Raw genomic sequence first — 12,738 nt, 5'->3', positions numbered from 1 at the left:
AGTGGCCCATTGCCAAATCCTCTGAGTCCAAAAGAAATATCAAGCCTGGAAAATGTCAAAAACAACAAACAAGGCAAGCTCAAGTACTTGTTTTCCAAAACTATTCCTAAGGGTTTACTTTTACAACTTCTTCCTGCTCTTTTGGCTGATTCACTAGACCATAGTCAGGGGAACTAATGAGTTTGTGTCATTGACCAAGGGAAAAAGCCAACTCATGAAAAAGGATTAGCACTAACTCCCTGACAGAAGAAAACAATCAACTCATTGGTCAAAATCCCTGGCACTTCTTCCCTTCCCTTAGGTCCTTGGCTGCCACTTTGTTAAAAGGCAAAGCCAAGGACTGATTTGTAAGAAACAGCCAATAAAGTGATCCCATTAAAAACAACTTTTACTTTCTTTTTTCCCCAGCAGAACATTTGTAAAATTAGGTCCAGTATTTCAGACCCCAAATAATTGTGTAATCTAATGATACACTCAGATCCATAAGACATCCATTGTCTTCCTGAAAGCTCTAAACCCTGGATATAAACTTCAACTTTATAAAAGATCAAAATTTATGTACTCCCACATTTTCAAGCTCTTTTACTGCAGTTGCCTTTCCTTATTCTCACCATTATATTAGCATCCTGAAATGTTAGAGCTTAGAGATCATTTAATCTAAACCTAATACTTTACCCTTATTCACTTCAGTTTTTGCAATGTGCCATTCAAAATAATGATTTAGAGAAACTTTTAATAGTAATTAATTTTACACAATAAATGCAGCTTTTAAAAAAAGTCTGTATAATTCATTGATAAACATACCCATTAATAAAACAGAGAAATGACGTTTAGTAGAGAATATTTTGGAGTACAACGCTTTGGTGATTTTGCTAATTTGTAACTAATTCATTACACAACTGTGAAAATATTCTGATGTTTTCATTTCCACTTGTCCACTTTTTTGAAAATATCCCAGAAATTTGGGTTTTAGATAAGGCAAAGTGCTTGCTTTCATAGAGCATATGGTCCATACCATGGGCTTTGATTCTTCTTCTTCTTCTTTTTTTTTTTTTTAAAGAAAGAAACAAAGCATACAGAATTTGAGTTTAGAGGGGAGGGAAATCTTCCAATATTCCCTTCAATATTTTCTTTTAGACTTGAGCCTATTGGAATAAGCTCCAGAATATGAATTGTATATTTATAGTTTATGATTTAAATAGCCACTACCTTTTCTATATAAATTGTATATGAAAGATTTTATAGAAAAGAGACCACTCAGAACTGTTGTTTATCCTCCTCTATGCTGTTGGTAGAAATTGACTGATATCGTTGTCCTAGTTTAATATATCTTTGATATTATCAAATTGTAATGAGTCCACTTTGACAGTGGGAAGAGTAGTAGACTTAAAAGTCAGGAGTTTTTGATTATTATTTTCCCTTGTACATTAGACTATTGGAAAATAGATTAGGGAGTTATCATAGTAAAATTACATCATCTCTGTGGATGATGACATCATATCTCTGCATTTCAATTTACTCATCTGAGGTAACTGCCTCATAGAGGTAGCTATATGGCACAGTGGATAGAGTTCTGGGACTTGAGCTAGTAAGGCCTCAATCACTTACTAGCTGTATTACCCTAGGTAAGTCCCCTAACCTGTCTTTTTCAGTTTCTTCCACTATAATTGGAGACAGGGGATTAGCATCAATTTATCATGGTCTTTTTGAGGATCAAGAAAATTGATATTTGTAATATGCTTAACACAGTGTCTGGCACAAAGTGGGTATTGATTAAAGCCCCAGTTTTCTTCTTTCCTTCCTCATCTGCAAAGTGAGAATGAAAAGACTGGAGTATTTATAACATATTATAAATGTGCTTTAAAATTATAAAAGTGTTATTGTTATAATGAGGAAATATAAAAAAGGGGGGAGTATGAGAGAGTTAAGCAATGAAAAATAATGTGGGGAAGCTGTCAGAGTTGACTACTTGTATGATCATTCATATGTATCTATAATCTTATTTCTGACATCTATAAAAGTCCAGGCATAAAAATTTAGTGAGAGTTGTTGCAGAGAATCATGAAAAATAGCAGAGAAAGCAGTCAATTCTTTGTCCTTAATTTATTTACTAATATACTTTACTATCTATTCTCTAATAGAGTACTCTATTTCTCTAGAACAAAAAGTTTAAGAAATTAAGTTTCAATTAACAAGAACATTAATACTTATGTAGTAAAACTGTTTTGTATAAATTGATGACGACAAAACAATAGGTCAAAAGTAGGAAAAAATAAACAGACTTCCATTAAAATATGTACATGAGAAATTTTCGTGAGGATGAAGAAAGTAGTCTTAAGGTCAGCACAGAATAGTTTCAAGCCTATGGAAAGATACTTGGCAGACTAAACAAGTGATAATCTTTTTCATCTAAAGGAACAAAAAGTGATTCTAGCAGTACTAAAGAATAAAAATCATTGAGATTCCCCCCCTTCACAGTGAATGAAGAAATTGCATTATCAACACAACAAGAAGGACTTATGTCCATGGAAACCTTCTATGGAGGTCACATAGAGAAGTCCATTGTTCAAATCATTCTCCTGTTCACTCCTCTTCCTCTTTTCTAATTTGGAGATAAGTCTAGAAGTAGAAGAGAATGATAAGATTCCTACTAAACAATATAGTTCTCATTAAGAAACTCAGGATCTTGGACTCCATTTTAACTCAAAAAAATTAGGGATGGCAGTGAAAAAAATCAAACAAACAAACAACACCCCCACCCCCTGAAAAAAAAAAAAAACAACAACTCCAAAAATAATGAAGGAATGGCGATGGATGGGTTGGGGTAATTAAGAATGATTAGAGAGGAAATCTTCATTTTCATGGAAGACTAGAACTATCTACTGCTATTCTATTTATGTCATACATACCCTTATTGGGCATTTCAAACTGTGTGTGGTAAAAATAAATTCCAAACTGAACATTTTTGGAACTGGATTCATTATATTTCCCTATAAGTGGTCCCTTCTCCCATACTTTCCTATTTGTGTTAAAGTTACCACCATTGTTCCAGACACCTCCCCCCCCCACCATTTATAACCTTATTAATTACCTCAATTCCATATTACTCTCCTCACGTATCCAGTGTTATTATATTGGTTTGCCTAACTTACCTACATCCATACACATATATTATATATATACATATTGTTATGACATATTAATTAAATTATATAAATAATGCATAAATTATTACTCTATTTTATGTAATATAATATGTACAAATTATAATATATTAACTTTAATATATGCACACATATGTATATATGATACATATACATGCTTTCACATCTATTTAGCTAGCTATATACCTTCCTATACAGATAGGTTCTTAATCTCTTTGGATATAGGGATTATATTGATATGGTTAAGTCAAAGGTTTGCACAGCCTAGTGACCTGAGATTCAATTTTAAATTATTTTCCACAACAGATAAACCACTAAATCATTTTACAGCTTTACCAACAATGAAATTGAATTAACATGATTGCTTTCAAATAGCATCTTCAACAATTTTCATTTTATTTTTTTTCACCTTTGTTTATATAATAGGTGTGAGAAATGTTATGATCTGGATTTTGAGACTTTTTTTTTTGGTTATCTTTGTGAACTGCCTGCTCATATAGTTTAATCAATTATCTATAAGAATAGCTGTCGTTCTTATAAAGTATACCCCATATCTTAGTGCATATTAGCTTATAAAACATTAAGCTATAATATAAACAATATATTTATAAACAAGAGGACTAGATTTTTTTCTCTGATGCTGTAGAATTTGCAGATGTCTTCAAAACAGAAACTTTAGCTGATTCATCTGATTCTTCCAAAAGAAGGTATAAAAAAATAATTGATTTCTACATGGAGCTCAGGCAGCTCTCTTCCTCAACACCTGACTATCAGTTATATGACTGCACTAGATGATCCAAATAGGTTTACAACAAAGATTGATCACATGCCTGCTATGCCTTCTCTCTTTTTAGTGCCATGGAAATTTTGGCTCTACTATACAGAATAAAAGCAAATTAATTAACAAATTGCATGATATGAGGGTTAAAAGGCCTCTAGAAGCAAGGAATGTGGCTCAAGGCATGTGGGAGGACCTGAGGGATGAGGCCAGGTGAGTCCTACATGGAGGTGGGGCATAACCCCAAGAGATGATGTCTGAGCCCAGGTACCATGCCTCCCTCCTTAGTGCTGTCAAAGCCTAGCACGCCTCCCTCCCTCTTCTCAGGCCAATTCCATTATGCCAGGTTCCTAGAGGACCTCCCCCTTCCCCAATTCTCAGGGGGGTATAAATATGTGCTATCTAAGAATAAAGTTCTCTTTCACTTCACCTCTACCTTCTGGTGGTCTGTCTCTATGTTATCTGGGTTGGTACCCAAAGACAGGTAAGTGTGGCCTAGCTGTGCTGTCGATGGACAGGCATTAAGAGTAGCTCAAAATGGAGCCACAAGTTTAGGGTAGCATTAAGAGATGCTACAAGTGGCACCCAAACAGGGGCAATTTTGGTTAGGACCTCATCTTGTAGCAAGCCTAAGGTGGAAAGAGAAACAGAACTCTGCTTTAGTGAATGAGTAGAAAGTTAGGAAATGGGACAAATTGTTGTGAGGGTCCCAGACCAGGAGGGGCCAGGAAAGAAGCTTATATAATAGTAAAGTAAGCAGGATTGGAAATGGATTTTAAAATGTGGGAGGTAGTAGGTAGTCAGATGGCTTCCTATGATAAGGAAACTCTGGGAGCCATCCCAGAATGGCATCACCTCATTTATCAAGTAATTGGGGGGCACTTTAAGAGATGCAAGCAGCGATCCACTAAAAGTTGATACTAACATGCAAATGGAGAGTCATAAAACAAATGAGGGTTATAAACTGGCACTCACTGGGCCTAGCTGTGCCCATAAAATGGAGCCAACGGAAGTTAGCTGTGGGAAAGAATCAGGAAATCAACAGGAAGACGAAGGAAGACACATAGACTGGTGGTAGCCCGAGAAAAGATCCAACATAGTATCTCATCATTTACCTGGGACTCTGCATGGGGACTTCTGCAGTTACTAATCAGATATCTAACTTACAATTAGACAAGGTAAATACTCTGAACCTATTTCAGAAAATAGTTGGACAAATTCAATGGTTAAAGTCTCATGCCCCTATTCCTATTTCTTTGATGCAGTCTTTATATGGCATTTTAAAAGGATGTAAGAGATACTCAGAGCCCATTAACATCATATCAGACAACTTATATGCTGTCCAAGTGCTCAGAGGCATTGAGGATGCTGTCCTACAGCCTCAGAATCCTTCAATTGCTGACCTCCTTGCTGACTTGCAACTGATTTTACAGACTAGGAAACATCTCATTTATGTCCTGCATGTATACTCTCACCAGTGCTATACAGGAGACATATTTGCTGGCAATGAGGTAGCAGACCATGCTTTATAATGTTCCCTTCTTACGGTCACCACACCCTCTAAATGTGCCCATGATTTTCTCCACTTACCCACTAATTCTCTATGTCGCCTTTATGGTCTCACCTGGGAACAAGCCCAACAGATAGTGAAGCAGTGTGTTCAGTGTGTTCAGTTTCTCCCTCCTCTACCTAGTAAAGGAGTTAATCCCCGGGATTTATTCCCGAATGATTTGTGGCAAATAGAAATGACACATGTGGACCATGTGGCCATCCACATCTGTATTGACACCTTTTCTAGATTCTTTTAGGCCACAGTGGTCTCCAGTGAAAACACTCCTTTGGTCATTAAACATTTGTATAGTAGCTTCTCTTCTCATGGAGTTCCTAATACTATAAAGACCAACAATGGTCCAGCTTATACCTCTAAGCAAATGGCCACCTTCCTTGCCACATTCACCATTAAACATATTACAAGGATTCCCTATAATCCACAGGGTCAGGTCCTAGTGGAATGGACCCATTGTACTTTGAAGGCCACTCTTATTAAACAGAAAGGGGGAGGAAGTAAACAGAATCCCAATGGCCCATACAGGTGGACATGGATAAGACTTTATATACTTACAATTTTTTGTGCCTGAATAGGGATGATGGCCTCTCTCCAGGAATGATACATTTGGCACAATCTTATAGACAGGACAGAAAAAAAAACTCCATAAAAACAGTGCTTCAAGAGCCAGAGAACAATCAAAAGGTCCTTTGGAAGCACGTGGAAGAACATTGGCAAGGTCTTTGGAGAGGGCTGGGATAGTTAGGTCTTGCAGGTCCTGATGAGGGAGGCAGCTGGATTCCAGAAAGAACAAGGAAAATTGCCCCTATTAAAACAGGAGCTGAAGAACAAGACAAGGAGATGGCCCAGGAGATGCCCGAAACAGCACCATAGCAGAGAGATGACTACCCTTCTCAGACTGGCTTAGTGACTGATCCAACACACCTCTCTTTCCCATCCCCTTCTATTGTATCCCATGGGCTCTCTGTAGCCATTTTCATATTGTTGCTTCTTTTGCTTTTGCCTATTTTGCTAGAATGCTTTATATGTATTTAAAAAAAAATTATAGGTGCTTATGGAAAAGCTTCTCATTCGTCAACATGAGAACATTTGGTCTTATTAATAAAAGAGGGGAAGATGTAAGGGTTAAAAAGCCTCTAGAAGCAAAGAAGGGGCTCAAGGCATGTCGGAGGACCTAAGGGATGAGAGGTACTGAGGCACAGGTGAGTCCTATGTGGAGGTGGGGCATAGCCCCAGGAGACGGTGTCTGACCCCAGGTACCACGGCCTCCCTCCTTAGTGTTCTCAAAGCCTAGCATACCTCCCTCCCTCTTCTCAGGCCAATCCCATTATGCCAGGTTCCTAGAGGACCGCCCCCTTCCCCCAATCCTCAGTGGGGTATAAATATGTGCTTTCTAAGAATCAAGTTCTCTTTCCTTTCACCCTTACCTCTTGGTGGTCTGTCTCTATGTTATCTAAGTTGGTCTTAACTGGGTAAGTGTGGCCTACCTGTGCCATCGATGGATGGGTATTAAGAGTAGCTCAAAGGCGAGCTACAAGATTAGGATAGCATTAAAAGATGGTACAAAAGATATGATCATCACATGAGAAGAAGGAGGATAACAACTACTCTAACATTAATCTGCAGATATCCGGAAGAAGTGAAGAATTTCTTTGACATGTTGAGGAAATTCCCTGTGCAAACATTTATGCAGAGGTAGATGAGACAGACAGGACTGGCAGGGCAGGCATGATTGAATTACCTGATACATTAATAGAGATAACTTCTTTATCAATAAGATCTAAGATTGTTTTTGAGCATATGGATATATAATTTTGAGATTGTTGTTAAAAAGTTTCATTAAGTTAACAGTTAGACAAATAAAGTTGTATATTACTGTGAAAATCAACTGTGTGCTCCATACAAATCCATGTTTTCTTTTCCTTTTTTTAAAAAAAGAGGGTTGGTACAAGTTTATTATTGCTCAAGACGTAAGGGAAGAGGAAAGTTATAGCACAAAAGTAATACATAATTAACAAACAAACACAGTGGTCACCATAACAATAAAGACAGTATAGCAATATACAGCATACATCATCACCATTCCAAGGAAGCACCAACATCTGAATTCTGAGGCTGGGAGAAAGGAAACATTGCTAGGCAAGCTATACAGGACTTCCTATGCTGAATCCTCAAAGTCCCTTTTCTACTAGAAGGGTGTTCTTTAGACTAAGAAAGAAGGCACTATGCTAAGTATTCCCATTTGATAAGTGACTTGAGACATAGCAGTCTCCAAGATACATGATGCTCCATCACAAGAGGCCCACAAAAGAGAAAATGTATTCATTTATTTAGGGGGATTATGTTTATTCCATGAACTGGTTTCCAGGATAATCATAGGCCTGCAATAAAAGATACTCATTAATTAAGACACCAGAAGGGTGGCCAACCTTCTTGGAAATACATGCTTTCTAAAAGACAATAGGAGATTAACCAGGTAAATCTTAAACATCTTCTGATGCTGAAGTAGTGCTAAATAATGTACCCTGGATTAATTAATATTTTTTGTGTTTTCTTGGCCTATCAATTTTTTTAAAAGAGTAGTTGGTGATTTTGTGTTTCTCTTTTATTTAAAAAAAAATATGTACTATCACTGTTTTGAGCAGCAGGCAAGGGTTGGATAATGGGCAACTCACCTGTTTATTGAGTTCTGTAATGGAAATATCATACTAAGATACAGTAAAATACTGCTTTAATGGAATTGAAAACTAAAGATATAAATACTTGCCTCAATGTTCTAAAAGTGAAGATCATAGCAAATGCAAGCTGTCAGAAGAGATAAAAAAGGGGGTGTCAGGAACTGACTCATGAAGAGCTCAGAGTTTACTTTGTATTTATTTTCTGTTATCAAACAAACAAGGTCAGCCATTGGTAAGAATCAAGATTTCACCAAAGGAAGGAAGGAAAAGAAGGAAGGAAAAAGGAAGGAAGGGAGAAAGGAAAAAAGAAAGAAGGAAGGGAGGAAGGAAGGAAGGAATTAAGGGAGGGAGGTCTTCCTGTGACCTACTACATTTAGCTTGGATTTCAGTTGCACTTTTCTTCATTTCATAAGCCTAAAAATGACTATTCTCTTTTAAAAATTATATTTAGCATTTTATTTTCCCTAGTTACACATAAAAACCATTTTTTACCATTGTTCTTAAAACTGTATTTCAAATGCTCTCCTTCCCTACCCTTCTTATTGAGAATTCAAGCAATTCAATATAGATTATATATTTGGAGGTATGCAAAACCTTTCTATAATGATCCTGTTGTGAAAGAAAACATAGATCCCCATTCTTGCCTCTCTCCCAGGGAGAAAAAAAAAAAACAAAACAACAAAAAACACCTCTCTTTCTGCTGATAATATTTTTGGCCACAGGCCTAGTTTTTTAATGCCAGCATATATTATTCCAGTGCTTATAGTTTTATTGTGGCTACTGATATATTCTGTACATTTATAATTGCAGTTTTTGCATATTTTTTTTCTTGTTTCTTGCAAAATTTTCTCCTTGATCTGGAGGTTTTAAAATTTGGAGATAACATTCATTTGTGTTTTCCACACAGTAATAAATGATCAATAGATTTTTTTCTATTTCTACTTCCTCCTCATATTCTATCACTAAAAGACAATTTTCTTGGATTATTTCTTGCATTGTTTTATCAAGATTCTTTTCTCAGTCACAGCTTTCAGGTAGTTCAATTATTCTTATATTTTCTTTTCTTGATCTGTTCTCCAGATCTGTTGTTTTCTTATAAGATTTTCATATTCTGTTCTTTTTTTTATTCTATTTTATTTTGTTATTTCTCACTCTCATATACTTCATTGACTTTCCCTTGGCCAATTCTATTTTTCAAAGAGTTCTTGATTTTTAAATTATTTTTCAAGTTCTTCCATAAATTCTTTCTGTGAAGGCAACCATTTACTTTTTTGGGTTAGAAGTCTTTCTTTCTTTCTTTCTCTTTCTTTTTTCCTTCCTTCCTTTCTTTCTTTCTTCCTTCACTGTCCTCCCCTGAAGGTGAATGCTAATGTTCCTTATTCCTATAGTAAATTCCTTTGGACTTCTTTCTTTCTTTTTCCCTTTCTTTCCTTCCTCCCTTCCTTCCTCCCTCTCTTTCTTTCTTTCTTTCTTTCTTCACTGTCCCCCCTGAAGATGAATGCTAATCTTCCTTATTCCTATAGTAAATTCCTTTGGGCTTCTTTCTTCCTTTTTCTCTTTCTTTCTTTCCTCCTTTCTTCCTTTCTTTCTCTTTTTCCTTCCTTCCTTTCTTCTTTCCTTCCTTCCTTCCTTCCTTCCTTCCCTCCTTCCCTCCTTCCTTCCTTCCTTCCTTCCTTCTTTCCTTCCTTCCTTCCTTCCTTCCTTCCTTCCTTCCTTCCTTCCTTCCTTCCTTCCTTCCTTTCTTTCTTTCTTTCTTTCTTTCTTTCTTTCTTTCTTTCTTTCTTTCTTTCTTTCTTTCTTGTTCTTTCTATTTGGTGTTTCTGTGGAGCTACTCTAGAGATGTTTGTACTTCACACTGGTTAATCCCTGGCCTGGGGTCTTTCTTTTTGTCTTCTCAGGTTGTCCCAGGAGAATCCCTGTTGTTCTTGAAGCCATCTTTTTTTCCCATCTGTCTGTCTTCACCCTAAGCCACAAATTTATTCTGTTTTTGGGAAATCTGAAGAGTTTGACATTTTCTGACTTACTACATCATCTTCCCAGAATCTTTTTCCCCAGTAACTATTTTAAATGTAATATTTTCAAAATTTTGTCTTTCCACCCAAAACTTCCTTCCTTCTACCGTTACTATTTCTATATGGGACAATACCATATCCCCAGTCTCTCAGACTCACAATATAGAAGTTATTCAAGATTCCTCACTATTTCTCACTTCCTTATTACTAATCTGTTGCTAAGGGCTGTTGATTTCACTTTCAAAATCCTTCTTTTCTTATCTGATTCTAGTATAGGATCTCATCATCTCACTTCTGTATTATTGAAATGATCTACTAGTGAATCTACCTGATTCAGGTTTCTTCTTACTCCAATATATTCTCTTTTCAGCAAATCCAGTGCCTTGGACATAAAAAGACCTTAGTTAATGAAATGAAAGAATGAAGCAATAAATTGAAACACACATATAAGATAAACTAAACTTAGAACAGGGCTTTGGGCTAGATACACTGAATGAAGCACAAAGGCCTAATCCTCTGGGAAAGTATAAAGAAAATTTGAATTACGGCTTGGAGGGAATTGCAGAATCAGCTAATTGTAGATTTAGAGAGATCTTGAGGCCTTCTTGTACAACTCAAAACCTGAAAAGGAATCTTTAATATACCAGAGAAGAACTATGCAGCTTGTTCTGGAATTCAATGAAAAGAACAACTATCTCTTAAATGAGTTTATTCCATCCTGAGATGGCTCAAATTTTTAGTTTTCTTGATATCAAATCTAAATTTACATTTTTGCAGTTTCAAAGTAATGTCTATCTTTGAGGACTTTGAAAATCAATTTGACTATTGCTGATGGATCACCAGTGGCCTCATTCTAGCTGTAAACGAAACTGAGCAGTATCATGATCATATGATTTGCTCGTTAACCCAGGTAGAAGACAATAAAACTGCTCTCTTTCAAATAGGAATACATCATCATTTCTAATGGGAATTATTGTTCTAATATATAGGCAACTGTAATCCCAGTGCTTCATTTTACTATAGAAAAATCAAACTGATAATGACTCTAGTATAAGTTGTTCCAGAGAATGAATTTAAACATCCAAGATAGCTTAGAGTTTCCAAAGCATTCCAAAATCATATCTATCTATTGTCTCATAAATACACATACTTACACATGCACACAATGTATTCATGGGAAATAGATACCCATGATGAGCACTTTTTATTCTGATTGGAATTATATTTGTAGTTCTATAGCTCTACCAGATAGAGATTTATACTCCAATAAAACTTAATTATAACTTTTCTCTGACACAGAGATGAAGTGACTTTTCAATGTCATACAGTGAGAAAATAGCAGATCTGGGAATAGAATTCAGGTCTATCAATTCCCAGTGCAATGCTTTATCTAGCAGACAACTATGATTTGTTGTGAAATAGTAATTGCTAATTGCTCTTGCTACACCTTTCATCCAGAAGGATTTGAAGTTAGAAAGAGGCTTTATCCAATGGACAACAATGCCTTGTAAAAGAAACATTTTTTCTTTCACATTTATGTCAAATGAATTTTTATCATTTGATGGTTTCAATGACAATTCCAATCTAATTCTCTAATGACAGGTGTTGACCTTCTAGCTGAGACTGCTAATAAAATTATTCTGTGGAGTTCTCCTTATTTCTCAGCTTTCCTGATGAAAGTAATGTTTTCAAATTAGGGGGAAAAGCAATTTGAATACTGGCCTGTGGAAATTCACACAATGGCAATAAAAAAAAAAGCTTTTATCCACCCACTAATTTCTTTACTGGACTAATTATATAGTGGACAACCATTATATATATATATATATATATATATATATGTGTGTGTGTGTGTGTGTGTGTGTGTGTGTGTGTGTGTGTGTGTATGTGTGTGTGTATATGTCTATATGTCTATATGTATACACACAAAAAATACACACACACATATATATATTTATAATATAGACATCATCTTTCCCATTTCCTTTTTGGCTGTATCAACTTGATGCCCAATATCTGTATGCACCACATTATATGAACAAAACACTCACTTATTTTTTCTTGATAATCAAATAATAGAGAATATTCACTTTCTGTGCTCTAACTGTGCCCTGAATTTCCTTAATGTAATTCATTGCATAAGTATTTAGAAAGTACCTAACATATGAAATGCCCTGAAAATATTCTTTACTCTGATCACATTGTGGACAGTTTATCTCTTTGGGACAACATTTCTTTAGTTATAATTCTAAACATAAATTCAAACCAACTCAGAGGCCTTCTGATAGAATTCATATATGAACAAGAATTTACTCTATAGCACACTATAGAAATACTCTTTTATCCTTTGATTGAAGATCTGCTAAAGCAACTCATTCCACTTTCATGTTGCAGCAAACTCAAGTAAATTTTGTTCTTATTATCAAGCCTTACGTTTCTCTGCAATTTCTAATGACTCCTTTTATTTTTTCCAATTTGAAATTAAAAAAGAAATCAGCTCTTAGACACAGCAGTTCCCTGGATTCAATTCAGTTTAATA

The sequence above is a fragment of the Antechinus flavipes genome, chromosome 3, assembly GCF_016432865.1.
Source record: "Antechinus flavipes isolate AdamAnt ecotype Samford, QLD, Australia chromosome 3, AdamAnt_v2, whole genome shotgun sequence".
Taxonomy (NCBI): Eukaryota; Metazoa; Chordata; class Mammalia; order Dasyuromorphia; family Dasyuridae; genus Antechinus; species Antechinus flavipes.
The sequence above is the reverse complement of the archived record's forward strand: the minus strand, read 5'-3'. Positions refer to the sequence as shown.